We start from the raw sequence: 15,346 nt of genomic DNA, 5'->3' as shown, positions 1-15,346 counted from the left end.
GCTGAAAATCCAGGGAAGACTTGTAATTTGAGTCCAAAGGCAGTCTTCTGGCAAAAGTCTTCCTTCTTCCAAGGAGGTTAGTCTTTTTCTATAAAGGCTTTCCACTGATTTGAGGAGGCCCACCCATATCATAATGGGTAATCTGCTGTACTCAGTCTAAAGATTTAAATATTAGTCTCATCCAATATATAACTTCACAGAAATTTCTAGAATAATATTTGACAAAATATTTGGATACCGTGTGGCCTAAGCTGACACATAAAATTCACCTTCACAAGATACCAGATGTCAGATTTAACAAAGTTTCATGGCTCACACCTGTAATCCCAACACTTTGGGAGGCCAAGGAGAGTGGATCACCTGAGGTCGGGAGTTCGAGAACAGTCTGGCCAACATGAAGAAACCCCCGTCTCTATTAAAAATACAAAATTTAGCCAGGCGTGGTGGCCCATGCCTGTAATCCCAGCTACTCAGGAGGCTGAAGCAGGAGAATTGCTTGAACCCAGGAGGCAGAGGTTGTGGTAAGCCGAGATCACACCATTGTACTCCAGCTTGGGAAAAGATTGCAAAACTCCATCTCAAAAAAAAAAAAAAAAGTCTTCAAAGTAGTTCAAAGAACTAAAGGAAACTTGACTAAACAACTAAAGGAAGGTATGATGATAATATCACTTCAGATAGAGAATATCAATAGATAGAAATTATTTTTTAAATGTAAATTCTGGAGTTGAAAAGTACAATAGCTGAAATAAAAAATTTAGCAGAGTTCAACATTGGACTTGAATTTGCAGAAGAAAGAACAAACAAAGACTGACTGATAGAGATTTTACAGTCTTAATAACTGGCAGAATAAAGGATATAAAAATGAACTGAGCAACAGGGGGGAAGTCCCAAAAGAAAAAAAGAGAGAGAGAGAAGGAAGAGAAAGAAGCAGCAAAAAATATTCAAAGAAATAATGACTAAAAACTTCCTAAATTTATTGAAAACATTACATATACAGGAAACTCTCTCAACAAACTGTCTCTTACTTGGGTTTCCAAACTGCTGGTCTACCCTACACATTTTGGACTTTGGAATATTATTACAAATTTTTTTAAAAATCAATAGTTTGGAGCTCTTTGCAGAATGTTTATGATGGGTAGCCTGCAAAAACTTCACCCTAAGATTTCCTCTAACCTTAATTGGTAGATGTTAGAAAACGTTACTTAAATACTATTAGAAGTTTTCTGCATCAGCAAACCTGAGACTTCTAAGTTCTTTGTTCTGTGACAGCTGCTACAATGGTTGCTTCAGGGAAAATGAGTAAAGAAACTCTCATTGAGTAGTCCCCTTCTCCTATTAGGGTGGCACTGTGTGAGTTGGTGAGAGGGCCTTTCTCACTGCCTTTTCCCAGAATTTCTCTGTAAGCTAATGACCAGGTATCTAAGCAGGAGTTTCCCTTGTAAAGCAATGGGCATAGAAGTTCACTACATGTGACTGGCTTTGAGGGCAGAGAGCTTGCTGGGGAAGGTGGAGGAGAAAACAGGATGTGACAAGGGGTCTTCTGTGGGGGCATATGTTAAGTTCTACATCCTATACCCCAGGAGTAGCCAATGTATCAGAAGCTGCATGTCAAGGTCTGGAGTTTCACTGATGAGTGACTCCGCTTTACTGATACCAGGGTGTCATTGCGTCTAAACCCTCTCAGCTTACTGATCAAGGAGATATGTGAGTGTGTATTAACACTTATGTATACACATATTTATAAATATTTTTATATGTAACTCTCTATGCATATTAAGCTAAACATTAATTCATACCACTGTCTCCAATTTTAATCCATTAACATGTGAGTCCTTCTAGCCCCCTCCCCTTGTTTATCTGTAACCTGGCTTTCACTATCTGCCATCCATTTACTTAATTGTTGAATTCTAGCATACATGTATAGCAGTATCAGAATTGTTACCTCCATGGGAAACAACTTTATTTACTGGAGTTCAGTGCTTATGAACAGTTTCTTTTGCCTTTTGTCTTACAGATTCTACTAATTTCCAAATTTGCTTAGGTGTCAGGTGCAGTGACTCACACCTGTAATCCCAGCACTTTGAGAGGCCAAGGCGGGAGGATTGCTTGAGCCCAGGAATTTGAGACCAGCTTCAGCCACCTGGTGAAACCCCATCTCTACAAAAAAATACAAGAAAAATTAACCAGACATGGTGGCACATGCCTGTAATCCCAGCCACTCAAAAGGCTGAAGCAGGAGAATTTGTTGAGCCTGGTCGGGCACGGTGGCTCACGCCTGTAATCTCAGCACTTTGGGAAGCCAAGGCAGGCGAATCACGAGGTCAAGAGATCGAGACCAACCTGGCCAACATGGTGAAACCCGGTCTCTACTAAAAATACAAAAAGTAGCTGGGCGTGGTGGTGTGCGCCTATAATCCCAGCTACTTGGGAGGCTGAGGCAGGAGAATTGCTTGAACCCGGGAGGTGGAGGTTGCAGTGAGCCGAGATTGCGCCACTGCACTCCAGCCTGGTGACAAAGCAAGACTTCATCTCAAAAAAAAAGAAAAAAAAATTGTTGAGCCCAGGACGTTGAGGCTGCAGTAAGCTGAGATTGCACCACTGCACTCCAACCTGAGCAACAGAATGAGACCCTGTCTCAAAAAAACAAAACAAAAAATAGCTTAGGGAGGTCAGCATCTTACTCCTCCAGCCCCTTGAGTGAGGTTGCCTCATTAAACGTTTAGATTACTTTGTCACAGTGTTCATTTCTTCTTGTGATTCTCCCCACCTCATAAATGATTTTTTAAATTTCACATACATTAAGGTAATTCTTTGTGCTCTAAAACTCTATAGAATTTGACAAATACTTAACGTTTTGTATTCACCATTACATTATCACACAGAAGTTTCACTGCCCTATAAATTTTCCTGTGCCTCACCTATTTAACCTTCACTTCCTTCCCCAGAACCTCTGGCATCTACTAATGTGTTTAAGGTCTTTTAAGTTTTATCTTTCCCAGAATGTCATATAATTGGAAGCATATATTATACAGCTTTTTTTCTGGCTGGCTTCTTTCACTTCATAATATGCATTTAAGATTCTTTTATTTTCATAATTTGATATCTCATTTCTTTTTATTGATAAGAAGCTATTCCATTGTATGGATGCAACACAGTTTGGTTATCCGTTCACCTATTAAAAGACATCTTCCTTGCTCCCAGTTGTGGGTGATTATGAATCAATCTGTTACAAATATTTGCATGCAGGTTTTTGAGTGGACATACATTTTCAAATCAGTTGGGTAAGTATTTAGGAACGTGATTGCTGGATTACATGGTAAGATTATGTTTAGTTTTGCAAGAAAGTGTCAAATTATCTCCCAAAGTGGTTGTACCATTTTACATTCCCACTACCTGTGAATGTGAGTTTATTTCGCTCTGCAAACTTTCCAGCAGTCAGTATTATCAGTTATTTGCATTTTGAATATTCTAATAAGTGTGTAGCGGTATCTCACTGCCATTTTAATTTCTAATCCCCTACTGACATATCATGTTGAGCACCGTTTCATATTTTTATTTTCCATCTGTATATCTTTTTTTAAGGTGTCTGTTCAAATCTTTTGCCCATTTTTGAACTGGGTTGTTTTCTTGTTGAGCTGTAAGAGCTCTCTGTATATTTTAAATACAAGTTCTTTGTATATTTTGATATTATCAGATGTCTATTGTTCAAATTTTTCTCACAATCTGTGGTTTATCTTTCCTTCCTTTGAACCATGTCTTTAGCAGATCAGAGGTTTTCAATTTTAGCAAGTCCAACTTGTTAATTTTTTATTCCATGGACAGTGCCATTGAAAAACACATCATCAAACCCAAAGTCATGTAGATTTTCTCCTATTTTTTTTCAAGTAGCTTTATAGTTTGGCATTTTATGTGTATGTCTATTTTCAGCTAACTTTTGTATAAAGTGTAATGTCTCTGTCTAGGTTCATTTTTTTGCATACAGTTGTTCAATTTATCCAGCACTTTTTACTGAAGGCTATCTTCTCTCCATTAAATTGTCTTTGCCCTGTCATCAAAGTTCAGTTGACTATATTTATGTGGATCTATTTCTCTTCTCTATATTCTGTTTCACTGATCTGTGTGACTATCTTCAATTAATAATATGCTGTCTTGATTACTATAGCTGTATAATAAGATTTGAAATTGGGTAGTGTCGTTCCTCCAAATTTGTTCTTCTTCTTTAATATTGTGTTGGCTACTCTAGATCTTCTGCCTTCTCATATAAAGTTTAGAATTAGTTTGTTGCTATCTACAGTAACCTTCTGGGATTTTGATTGGGACTGCATTGAAAAAAGCCAGGGAAAATCTGTATTCCATTTTAAAAATTATTTTTAATTATGGTAAAATACACATTACACCAAATTTACCATCTTAGCTATTCTTAAGTGTTCAGTAAGTGGTGTTAAATATATTCACATTAGCACGCAACCAAACCACAGAACGTTTTTATTTTGCGGAACTGAAATTTTATACCCACTAAACAAGACTTTCCCATTTCACCTTCTTCCCCTGGTAACTATTATTCTACTTTCTGCCTCTATGAATTTGTCTTCTAGGTATCTCATGTAAGTTGAATCATACAATATTTGTCTTTTGTGACTGGCACATTTCACTTAGCATAACTTCCTCAAGTTAGTCATTGACTTCTTATGTTAGTCTTGTATCCCATGACCTTGCAATGCTAACTTACTTCCATAAATTGGTTCGTTTTGTTTGTCAATTCTTTGAGATGTTCTACATAGAAAATTGTATCCTCTGCAAATAGAGTTTAATTTTTTCCTTTCTAACCTGTAACTTTTTTCTCGTTCTTGTGTTATTGCACTACCTAAGATTTCCAATACAGTGTTGAATAGGAGTGGTAATAGAGGACAACCCTGCTTTGTTTCCAAGCTCAGAAGAGCATGCCATTTTCATCATTCTGTGTGATGTTAGCTGTATGTTTTCTGTAGCAATTCTATGTTAAAGAAGTTTTACTAATTCATAATTTGCTGAGAATTTTTATCATAAATGGGTTTTTGATTTTGTCAAGCTTTTTTCTGAATCAATATAATCATATGGCTTTTCTTCTTTAGTCTGCTGATGTGCTGAATTATATTGCTCAATTTAGAAAGCTGAATCAGTCAGCCGGGCACGGTGGCTCACGCCTGTAATCCCAGCACTTTGGGAGGCCAAGGTGGGCGGATCACCTGAGGTCAGGAGTTCAAGACAAGCCTCAACATGGAGAAACCCTGTCTCTACTAAAAATACAAAATTAGCCAGGCGTGGTGGTGCATGCCTGTAATCCCAGCTACTCGGGAGGCTGAGGCAGGAGAATTGCTTGAACCTGGGAGGCAGAGGTTGCGGTGAGACGAGATCGCGCCATTGCACTCCAGCCTGGGCAGCAAGAGCGAGACTCTGTCTCAAGAAAAGAAAGAAAGAAAGTTAAATCAGTCTTACATACCTGAAATAAATTCCACTTGGTCATAGTATAAAATTTTTTTACACACTGTTTGCTTTGATTTGCTAATATTTTGTTGATAATTTTTACATTTATGCTCATGAAAAATACTGGTCCATTGTTTTCCTTTCTTTGGTGTCTTCATCTGATTTTGACTAGGATAATGCGGGCCTCATAGAATGTGCTAGGAAGTGTTCCACTGCTTCTATGTTATGGAAGAAATTGTGGAAAACTAGTATCAGTTATTCCTTCAATGTTTGATATAATTTACCAGTGAAACCACCTGGACCTGATGTTTTCTTTTTTGGAAGGTTAATAATTAATGATTTAATTTATTTAATATATAGAACTGTTCAGCTGATCTATTTCTTCTCTGTGAATTTCGGCAATTTGTATTTTTCAAGGCATCAGTCCTTTCATCAAAATCATCCAATTTGTGAGCATGGATTTATTCATATTATCTTTTTATTATCATTCTAATGTCCAAGGGATGATTAACATTCTTTCATTTATAAAATTGATAATTTGTCTCCTCTCTGTTTTTCTTGGTTAGCCTGAATTATTAATTTTACCAGTCTTTTCAAAGAATCAGCTTTCGATTTTATTAATTTTTCTCTATTGTTTCTTGTCTTCAAATTCATTCATTTCTGCTCTAATTTTTATTATCCCTTTTCTTCTGCTTCCTTCAGGCTTGTTTGTCTTTCTCTAGTTTCCTAAGGTGGAACGCTGGGTTATTGATTTTAGCTCATTTTCTTTTCTAATATAGACATGTTACTAAAAAATTTCCCACTATGCACTCTTGCTGCATCCCACACATTTTGACAAGTGGCATTTTCATTTTCATTTGTCCTAAATATATAAAAACTTTTCTTTACACTTCTTGATTCCTTATTTAGAACAGTTTTTGTTTCATTTCTGAATATACTGTAATTTTCCAGCTTTCAGTTATTGATTTCTGGTTTAATCCCACTACGGTCAGAAAACATACTTTGTATGATTTCTATTAATTTTGTCAAGATACTATTTTTATTATGGTAAAAAAAAGTGGATAACACAAAATTTACCATCTTAAGCATTTTTAAGCTTACCATTCTGGTTTTTTGTTTGTTTTTTGGGTTGGTTTGTTTTTGTTTTTGAGACAGGGTCTTGCTCTGTTACCCAAGCTGTAGTGAAGTGGCATGATCTCGGCTCACTGCAACCTCCGCCTCCCAAGTTCAAGCGATTCTCCTGTCTCAGCCTCCTGAGTAGCTGGGATTACAGGCATGCGCCACCACGCCTGGCTAATTTTTATATCTTTAGTAGAGACGGGGTTTCACCATGTTGGTCAGGCTGGTCTCGAACTCCTGACCTCGTGATCCGCCCGCCTCAGCCTCCCAAAGTGCTGGGATTACAGGCGTGAACCACCGCACCCAGTTACCATTCAGTTTTGCTAAAAATATTTACATTGCTATGCAACCAATCTACAAAAGTTTTTATCTTGTAGAACTGGAAATTTTTACCCATTAAACAACACCCCATTTTCCTCTCCCCAAATTCCCTAGTTTCCACCGTTCTACTTTCTGCTTTTGTAAGTTTGACTATTCTAGATACCTTATGTAAGTGTAATCATACAGTATTTGTTCTTTTGCGACTGGCTTGTTTCACTTAGCAAAATGTCCTCAAGGATAGTCTATGTTGTAGCATATGTCAGAATTTCCTTCCTTTTTAACGTTAAATAATATTCAATTGTATATAACATATTTTGTTTGTCCATTTATCTGTCAATTGACATTTGGGTTGCTTTTACCTCTTAACTATTGTGAATAATACTGCTTCAATATGGGTGTGCAAATATTTCAAGAGCCTGTTTTCAATTTTTTTGCACATTGTACCAGTCTGTTCTCACATTGCTATAAAGAAATACCTGAGACTGGATCATTTATAAAGAAAAGAGTTTTAATTGGCTCGTAGTTCTGCAGGCTGTACAGGAAGCATAGTGGTTTCTGCTTCTGGGGAGGCCTCAGGAAGCATCCAATCATGGCAGAAGGCAATGGGGGAGCAAGGCCAGGTGACTTGCTTTGGCCAGTGAAAGGTGAGTGAAGGGACAAGTCTTGGGAGCCCTGTGCACTGTTTGCCACATCCCTTCCACCTGCCGGAAAGATGAGGTTCTCAAACTCCAGGGTACACTAGAATCACTCTAGGGGTTTGTTAAAAGCTGCTGGGGTCCACTCCCAGCATTTCTAATGCAGTATTGCTGTGGGCAGAGGAGTGGAGGTAGGGGGCTGAGAATTTGCATGTCTAACAAGTTTCTGGTGATGTTTATATTGTTGATCTAGAGAACACATTTTAGGAACTAGAGTCATAGAAGGATCCTCCCTGGGCCAGGGTGTCTGAGTGATACCTTCCTATTGAACCATGTTTAAGATGAAGGTTGGGTGGGGAATAAACATTTTTCTGTTCCCATTCACTGTGGGATTTTGATGTTTATAGGCGAAAGAACATATCCCACACAGAAGCATAAATCTCTCACAACCAGCAGGACCTCGAGAAAGAAACACCATTTTGATTAGAGGGGCTTTAGTTTTCCCTGGGCTCCAGGTACACAAATCCCCACGGAATTAATGGTGCAGAGCTGTAGAGAGGCTCTCAGCCATGTCCTAAGGCACATTCTCCTCAGTCCTCTCCCACATGGTACGTAGGATACCTACTTCCAGGGGGAAATCCAAGATTTCCTGGGAAGACAACTCCTTTCCCCTGTGCTTTCCACGGGTCCTGCCTATAGCTTGAGTTCACTCACAGAATCTGGTTTCCTATTGTTGGATATCAAACACTGTTGGAGCCAACAGAGGGTGGGACCTGTCTCAAACAAGACTCATCAGTGATCTTCCTGATCGGAGCCATAAACCTCTGGCCAGCAGTCAGCTGAAGGATTCAGGCAGCACTGGGAAGAGCCACTTCACCTAGGAACTTGGAGATAGGTCAAGATAAGGAGGGCTGTAAATTTAACTCGGGCTCAGCTAGAGTCCTGGCACGTATGAGTATCATTTGTGCTGCCAGCCCGGTCACCTACGAGGCATTCCTCTTCTTGTCTCTGATGTCCCGGTCACCTACAAGGCTTTCCTCTTCTTGTCTCTGATGTCCCGGTCACCTACGAGGCTTTCCTCTTCTCATCTCTGATGTCCCGGTCACCTACAAGGCTTTCCTCTTCTTATCTCTGATGTCCCGGTCACCTACGAGGCTTTCCTCTTCTCGTCTCTGATGTCCCGGTCACCTACGAGGCATTCCTCTTCTCGTCTCTGATGTCCCGGTCACCTACGAGGCTTTCCTCTTCTCATCTCTGATGTCCCGGTCACCTACGAGGCTTTCCTCTTCTCGTCTCTGATGTCCCGGTCACCTACGAGGCTTTCCTCTTCTCGTCACTGATGTCCCGGTCACCTACGAGGCTTTCCTCTTCTCGTCTCTGATGTCCCGGTCACCTACGAGGCTTTCCTCATCTCTGATGTCCCGGTCACCTACGAGGCTTTCCTCTTCTCGTCTCTGATGTCCCGGTCACCTACGAGGCATTCCTCTTCTCGTCTCTGATGTCCCGGTCACCTACGAGGCTTTCCTCTTCTCGTCTCTGATGTCCCGGTCACCTACGAGGCTTTCCTCTTCTCGTCTCTGATGTCCCGGTCACCTACGAGGCTTTCCTCTTCTCGTCTCTGATGTCCCGGTCACCTACGAGGCTTTCCTCATCTCGTCTCTGATGTCCCGGTCACCTACGAGGCTTTCCTCTTCTCGTCTCTGATGTCCCGGTCACCTACGAGGCTTTCCTCTTCTCGTCTCTGATGTCCCGGTCACCTACGAGGCTTTCCTCTTCTCGTCTCTGATGTCCCGGTCACCTACGAGGCTTTCCTCATCTCGTCTCTGATGTCCCGGTCACCTACGAGGCTTTCCTCTTCTCGTCTCTGATGTCCCGGTCACCTACGAGGCTTTCCTCCTCTCATCTCTGATGTCCCGGTCACCTACGAGGCTTTCCTCTTCTCGTCTCTGATGTCCCGGTCACCTACGAGGCTTTCCTCTTCTTGTCTCTGATGTCCCTCCCTCCAGCGTGTATTTTCACGTCTCTCCTCATCTCTGCTGCTTCACTTTTGTCACTTCCTCCAAGTCTTTTGGGTTTTCTGCAGATGTTTTCTCTCATCCTCATCATTTATGCTTCCAGATCAGTTTTCCTGTCATTCTTATTCAGCCTTTATCTCTGTCACATTCTCTCTGAATGTGTCGTTAAATATATATATATATGTATGTATGTATATACATTTTTTTTTTGAGACGGAGTCTCACTCTGTCACCCAGGCTGGAGTGCAGTGGCGCGATCTCAGCTCACTGCAAGCTGGGCCTCCCGGGTTCACGCCATTCTCCTCCCTCAGCCTCCTGAGTAGCTGGGACTACAGGTGGACGCCACCAAGCCTGGCTAATTTCTTGTATTTTAGTGGAGAAGGGGTTTCGCCATGTTGCCCAGGCTGGTTGCCAACTCCTGAGCTCAGGTAATCCGCCCGCCTCAGCCTCCCAAAGTGCTAGGATTACAGGCGTGAGCCACCGTGCCTGGCCCTAAATATATTTTTAACCAACCCAGAAAAAATTAAAAAGTATATCCCAGGTGGCAGGTGAACTAAATACCTGGTTCACTTTATTTAACCTCGGGTTTGTTTCTGTTAGTGTTATGAAGACGTAGCTCCCCTCCTCCAAAGGCCTCATGCCATTTTCTGTTAACAGTCCCTTCCAATGGGGCAGCCATGGTCGCTATTGCCAGATGCAACTGTTTGAGGGAATGGAGAGGATTGTAATCTGAGGCTTCTGAAATTGTAAAGTGAAAGAGGAGATCTGGTAAAAGGGGCGAAGATCAGCTGAAGGAAGGTCAGATGTGAGTACAGCAGCAACAGTTACATTCCTACCCTGGGCTGCAGAGGCAGGTGGGCTGCAGAGGCAGATGGGCTCCTGGCCACTCTTTCCAAGTGGAGTGGGAGGCTGAAACCATAGCAACACTGAGGTTAGCACACAAGGCAGGTGACATTAAGCAACATCCTCTCCTTCTTCCCTAAACCACAGCAGCCCCTGAGAACCTGTACAGCTCCATGAGCCTCCTCCAGCCTTCACTGCTGCCCCAGACCCCCAGGCCCTTAAGAATTCCTGCTGGAAAAAAGCAGGCCCTGGCACAACTGAGATTTCCTTGTGTCAATGTGAAGAGGATCCAGCTCTTCTGCATGTTATTGCAGAAATCATAGAGACGAAACAGGATGGGGTGGCCTGGAAGGAGCGTGGAAGATGAAGCCGCAGCTGAGGAGGAAGGCAGCTCTGCTCCTCCACTCTACCCTAGACCAAGAAGGTTCCTCTTTTCTAAATGGGGAAGAAACTCATTTTGACGCTCCCTTCCTCCTGTGTTTGAATAAATCAAGAAGCGTATCTGCACCGTGCAGTGAAAGCCACCTGCCTGCCTGGAGAAAGAGAAACTACTGCCCTGCACTCTGAGCTCTTCGACCTCAGTGGACGATGATCATCTCACACCCAGGCAGAAATATCCAGCAGCCCTCTGCTCCCTCCGGGCTGGGTCCTAACCAACTCTGGACTTGCTCAGGTTTCTCATGCTCCAACCCCTAACCCTCTCTGCAAACACATGCACCATTTCACATCATCCATCAAAACTCTTCGCATGGCCCAGCCTCCACTGCCAGCTGTATAATTTTAGTGCTTTAGATAACCTTAGAGGTTATCTACTGAGTCTGTCCGCACTTCCGGCAGATTGGAACACTGAGGCCCAGAGGAGCTGAGTGAATTGTCCCTGTACACATAACCCCTTGTGGCAGGGGCAGGCCAAGGACAACCCTCTCTGAATAGTGTGGTCAGTGTTTTTAACACCGAAGCTCTCAAAAGAACTAATGTTTACTGAGTACCTAGAATGAGGGTGACCATATGTCCTAGATCACCGAAGCCAGTCCCAGGCTACATCTGCCCCCTTTCACACTCAGCTGTCCCAATTTAGACTATACATCACGTATGGTCCCTGTACATATGTCTATTGTGTTATGTGTTGAGTGAGATGGAGTCAAGGATGATACTGACCCCTTCTTCTGAGGACTTAGGACCAACAAGAGACATGTCTACAACATCCGGCCCATTCTTCGGTAAGTCAAAAGAGCCATGGGGAACTTGAGAGTGATAAGGATTAATTCAGACTGGGCTAGAGAGGTGCCTGTGGTTGAATCCCAGCTCATGTGGACTTTTGACCACATGATCTGGTCCTCAAACCACGGGCAGCAGTTTGACAGTTTGAGAAGGGAGGAAACTTGTGCCAAGGGTAGCACAAGCAGAAGTAAGTCAGTAGACAGCTGTTTGGTGAAAATTTCCACGTTCCAGGTCCTGAGAACACCAAGATGGGTGAGACACAGGCCCTGGGAGCTCAAGACAGATTTGGGAAGAGTGAGGATTGGGAGCCAGGTGCCACTTCTCCAGTCTGAGACCAAGGGGCTGGTTCAGAGCTTCGGAGAGCAATGCCCAGCTGTAACCTCCCAGATTTTTCCTTGACTGCAGCCCTCATTAGTTATTTATTTCCTTATTTTTAGAAATAGGTTGTCCCTCTGTCACCCATTCTGAAATAGTGGTGTGATCATAGCTCACTGCAGCCTCAAACTCCTGGGCTCAGGAGATCCTCCCAGTAGCCTCAGGAGTAGCTAGGACCACAGGTGCATGCCACCATGCATGGCTAATTTTTTTACTTTTTGTAGAGTCGGGTTCTCACTATGATGCTGAGGCTGGCCTCAAACTTGGTCCTCAAGTGAGCCTCCCACCTTGGCCTTCCAAAGCATTGGGGTTACAGCTGTGAGCCATTGCTCCTGGCCTGGTTATCTATTTTTCACTGCCCTGCACCACCTGTGCACACCTGCATTCCTTACCTGGAAGACCCACCCATGGCATTACAGTTTGTAGTGTTCCTAACAAGGCCTACCACAGTGTTTGTACACTGAAAGATCCTGGTGAACATTTCTTAGTAAACTACACATATCCATTTGCCAGCCAGTGTATGGTCTCCTGGTTCCCTTATCCCAGGGCATGAGCAATGTGTTGCAGCCTGGGGCTCAGGAACGGTGAGCAGGCGTGGGTGGAGAAATTTATAAAGAGGCTGTGGAAAGGGAGAGGGAAAAGACACTAGGGAGGCCAAGGAAGGAGGTGAGCTCTGAGGAGAACGGGGCACATCTAGATATCGAACATCTTACCTCCTGAGACCAGCTGCGCTGCAGACTTGAGCCAGCTCTCACACGCAGTAGGTGATTCCGAGGACACACGGGAATGCAAGAGGCCCATGAGAAGTACAGATGGGGTTCCATTCTGATGTATACACACCCCCACCCTTCTATGTGCAGTTTTTCAGGCCCTTCTGCAAAGTGCCCATGCGGCTGACCACGCAGGCTTGGAGGGTCAACACGCAGGGCGCGCAGGGAAATGCAGAGCCCAGGCTCTGCGCACTTTCTGGTAGCTGCTGCCCCCTGCTGACACAGCAAGACCTTGACAGCCCAAGAAGGCCATCTCCGCTCTTCCTGCCAGGCAGAGTAGGAGCATCTACAGACGGGTTGATTCCACACCCCATAAATACGTACAATTACAATATGTCAATTTAAAAAGATGTCTAAAGGCTGGAAGCATAACCAGGCATGGTGGCTCATGCCTGTAATCCCAGCAATTTGGGAGGCCGAGGTAGGGGGATCGTTTGAGCCCAGGAGTTTAAGACCACCCTGGGCAACACAGGGAAACCCCGCCTCCAAAATAATCCAAAAACTAGCTGGGCACGGTGGGACACACCTGTAGTCCCAGCTACTTGGTAGGCTGAGGTGGGAGGATCTCTTGAGCCGAGAAGGTCGAGGTTGCAGTGAGCCGAGATCACATCACTGCACTCCAGCCTGGGCTAGAACGAGTGTCACAAAAACAAACAAACAAAAAAGGCAAAGAGCAGTGGTTCAAGCCTGTAATCCCAGCACTTTAGGTCAAGGAGGGAGGACTGCTTAAGTCCAAGAGTTCAAAACCATTTTGGGCAACACTGCAATACATCTCTACAGGGAAAAAAAAAAAATTAAGTTAAAAATTAGCGGGGTATGGTGGTGTGCATCTGTGGTCGTAGCTACTAGGGAAGCTGAGACAGAATGATTGCTCGAGCCCAGGAGTCCCACGCCGCAGTGAGTTATGATTGCACCACTGCACTCCAGTCTGAGCAACAGCGCAAAACCCTGTCTCATAATAAAATATTAAAAATTAAATTTTTAAAAAGGCAGTGGGGTTGTCATGCTTGTCAAAAATCATATGCAGACGAGGAGGGAAACACAACCCTTTCATAGAGTCCACTTGCCTAGCGCAAGATGGGATGAAGCCTCCGTGAGTTAAGCACTCCGAGGTTGTGAAGAGGTGCTAACAGGAATCGCTGCACCTCAGATCCTCTGATGTAGCAGCATGACACACATGCCTCCATGCTCCCATTTTACAGGCGATAAAATTGAAGCGTCATGAAATTTGAGAATTCCCACAGAGATGTGATCCTGGGATTGTGCATCACCAGGTCCTGACCTCCGAACTGCTGTACTGATAAACCCACCTGATACAGCTGTGGGCTAAGAGAAGGGGCGAGAAGCAAAAGCACATTTCCTGAGCATCTGTTGGTGAGAGCCTGTGTCAGGTGTTGGGTAGACTGAGGCCCCAGCCCCACACTTGAGGAAGATGAATCAGAACAATTCATTACCAACAGGCCAATGTAACATGTAACACGACACAGTACAGGAATGGGGGATGGGGCCCTATGTCCCCCACACCTTGACCATCTCTTCCTCACCTTAAACAAAATTTCTCGACCCTCTTTGCTGGGAGAAGGAGCTAAGAAACAGTATTCCCACTTCTCATCTCTTCTTCCCAGCAAAACTTCCTCGGAGATGACTACCTCCACTTCCTCACCTCCTGCTCCTGTGAGCCCAGTGGTTCAAGCGTTTGGACTCTAGACTCCAAGTGCCTAGTGGGAGCCGCCTCCGTTACCTTCAGCAAGGCTGAGTACCCCCATTGTGCCTTATTTTCTTACCGTGCAAAGGAAATCATAGTGTTTATCTGTCCTGTAACATTGTTGTAGAGATTAATTAGGGGCGTTCCTGGTACTTGAAATGCACTGGATGAGTACAAGTTACTACGACGAGGGTGGGAGGGAGGGAGCTCTTTGGCTTCTGTCTTCTTCTCCTTAGAAGTACCATTGGCTCTAACCTTCCTGGTCTCTCTTCCCGCCTGCCGCATCTTCTAGGTGATTTTGCAAGGAGAAACGCACGTGCATGGCATAGCCCTTCTTTTCTAGGGCTCTTCTGTACCAGGAGCCTCACAGGTCCTGCCTGCCAGTGACTGGGTAGGGAAGTCCAGCACTGTGTGTCATCTCAGAAAGCCCTTCATTAGGACTATAATACTGTATTATAGACTGAAAATTTGCTGAGAGTAGATTTTAGGCGGTTTCACAACAAAAAAGGGGGGAGGTAACTGCAAAACGATAGGCCAATTTGATACCTATTTCATTATGTGCATCAAAATACCATGTTGTATACCTCCTATACAATTTAAAAAATTTAAAAAGCCCACTCACCCAAAAACATAAGCTATGCATTTTCATAGCAGCTTTTCTAGTAATAAAATATTATGACACCCATCTGCCAAGTCAGGGAAGGCAATCTCAAACTCCTGGACAGCACCCATCCAAAGGCACAGTGAGTGCTCAGCACATAGCGGCCCCAGATGGCCCCTCAGGTGGCGTCCACAGCCACCAGGGTCACTGCTCTGATTGTGTGCCTCCAATCCTTGGCCTTCACCCTGCCCCTTGACCCCCAAGGTTTCTGGTCTTCC

The 15,346-nt window shown here is 43.7% G+C and overlaps 2 long non-coding RNA genes across 2 annotated transcripts; one reads left to right on the top strand and one right to left on the bottom strand.

Moving 5' to 3' along the window:
* Positions 1-10,113: 10,113 nt before the first annotated feature.
* LOC134807916 (uncharacterized) lies at positions 10,114-12,935 on the bottom strand. Its single transcript, XR_010149538.1, has 2 exons — positions 12,706-12,935; positions 10,114-10,462 (listed from the first exon to the last, which is right to left on the bottom strand). It is a non-coding gene; the product is annotated as an uncharacterized LOC134807916 (long non-coding RNA).
* On the top strand, positions 11,036-15,096 carry LOC134807915 (uncharacterized). The gene is made up of 3 exons (XR_010149536.1): positions 11,036-11,616; positions 13,965-14,136; positions 14,388-15,096. It is a non-coding gene; the product is annotated as an uncharacterized LOC134807915 (long non-coding RNA).
* Positions 15,097-15,346: the final 250 nt, after the last annotated feature.

Source organism: Pan troglodytes, chromosome 1 (genome assembly GCF_028858775.2).
Source record: "Pan troglodytes isolate AG18354 chromosome 1, NHGRI_mPanTro3-v2.0_pri, whole genome shotgun sequence".
Lineage (NCBI taxonomy): Eukaryota > Metazoa > Chordata > Mammalia > Primates > Hominidae > Pan > Pan troglodytes.
Note: the sequence above shows the minus strand (reverse complement) of the source record. Positions and strands in the feature narration are given on the sequence as shown.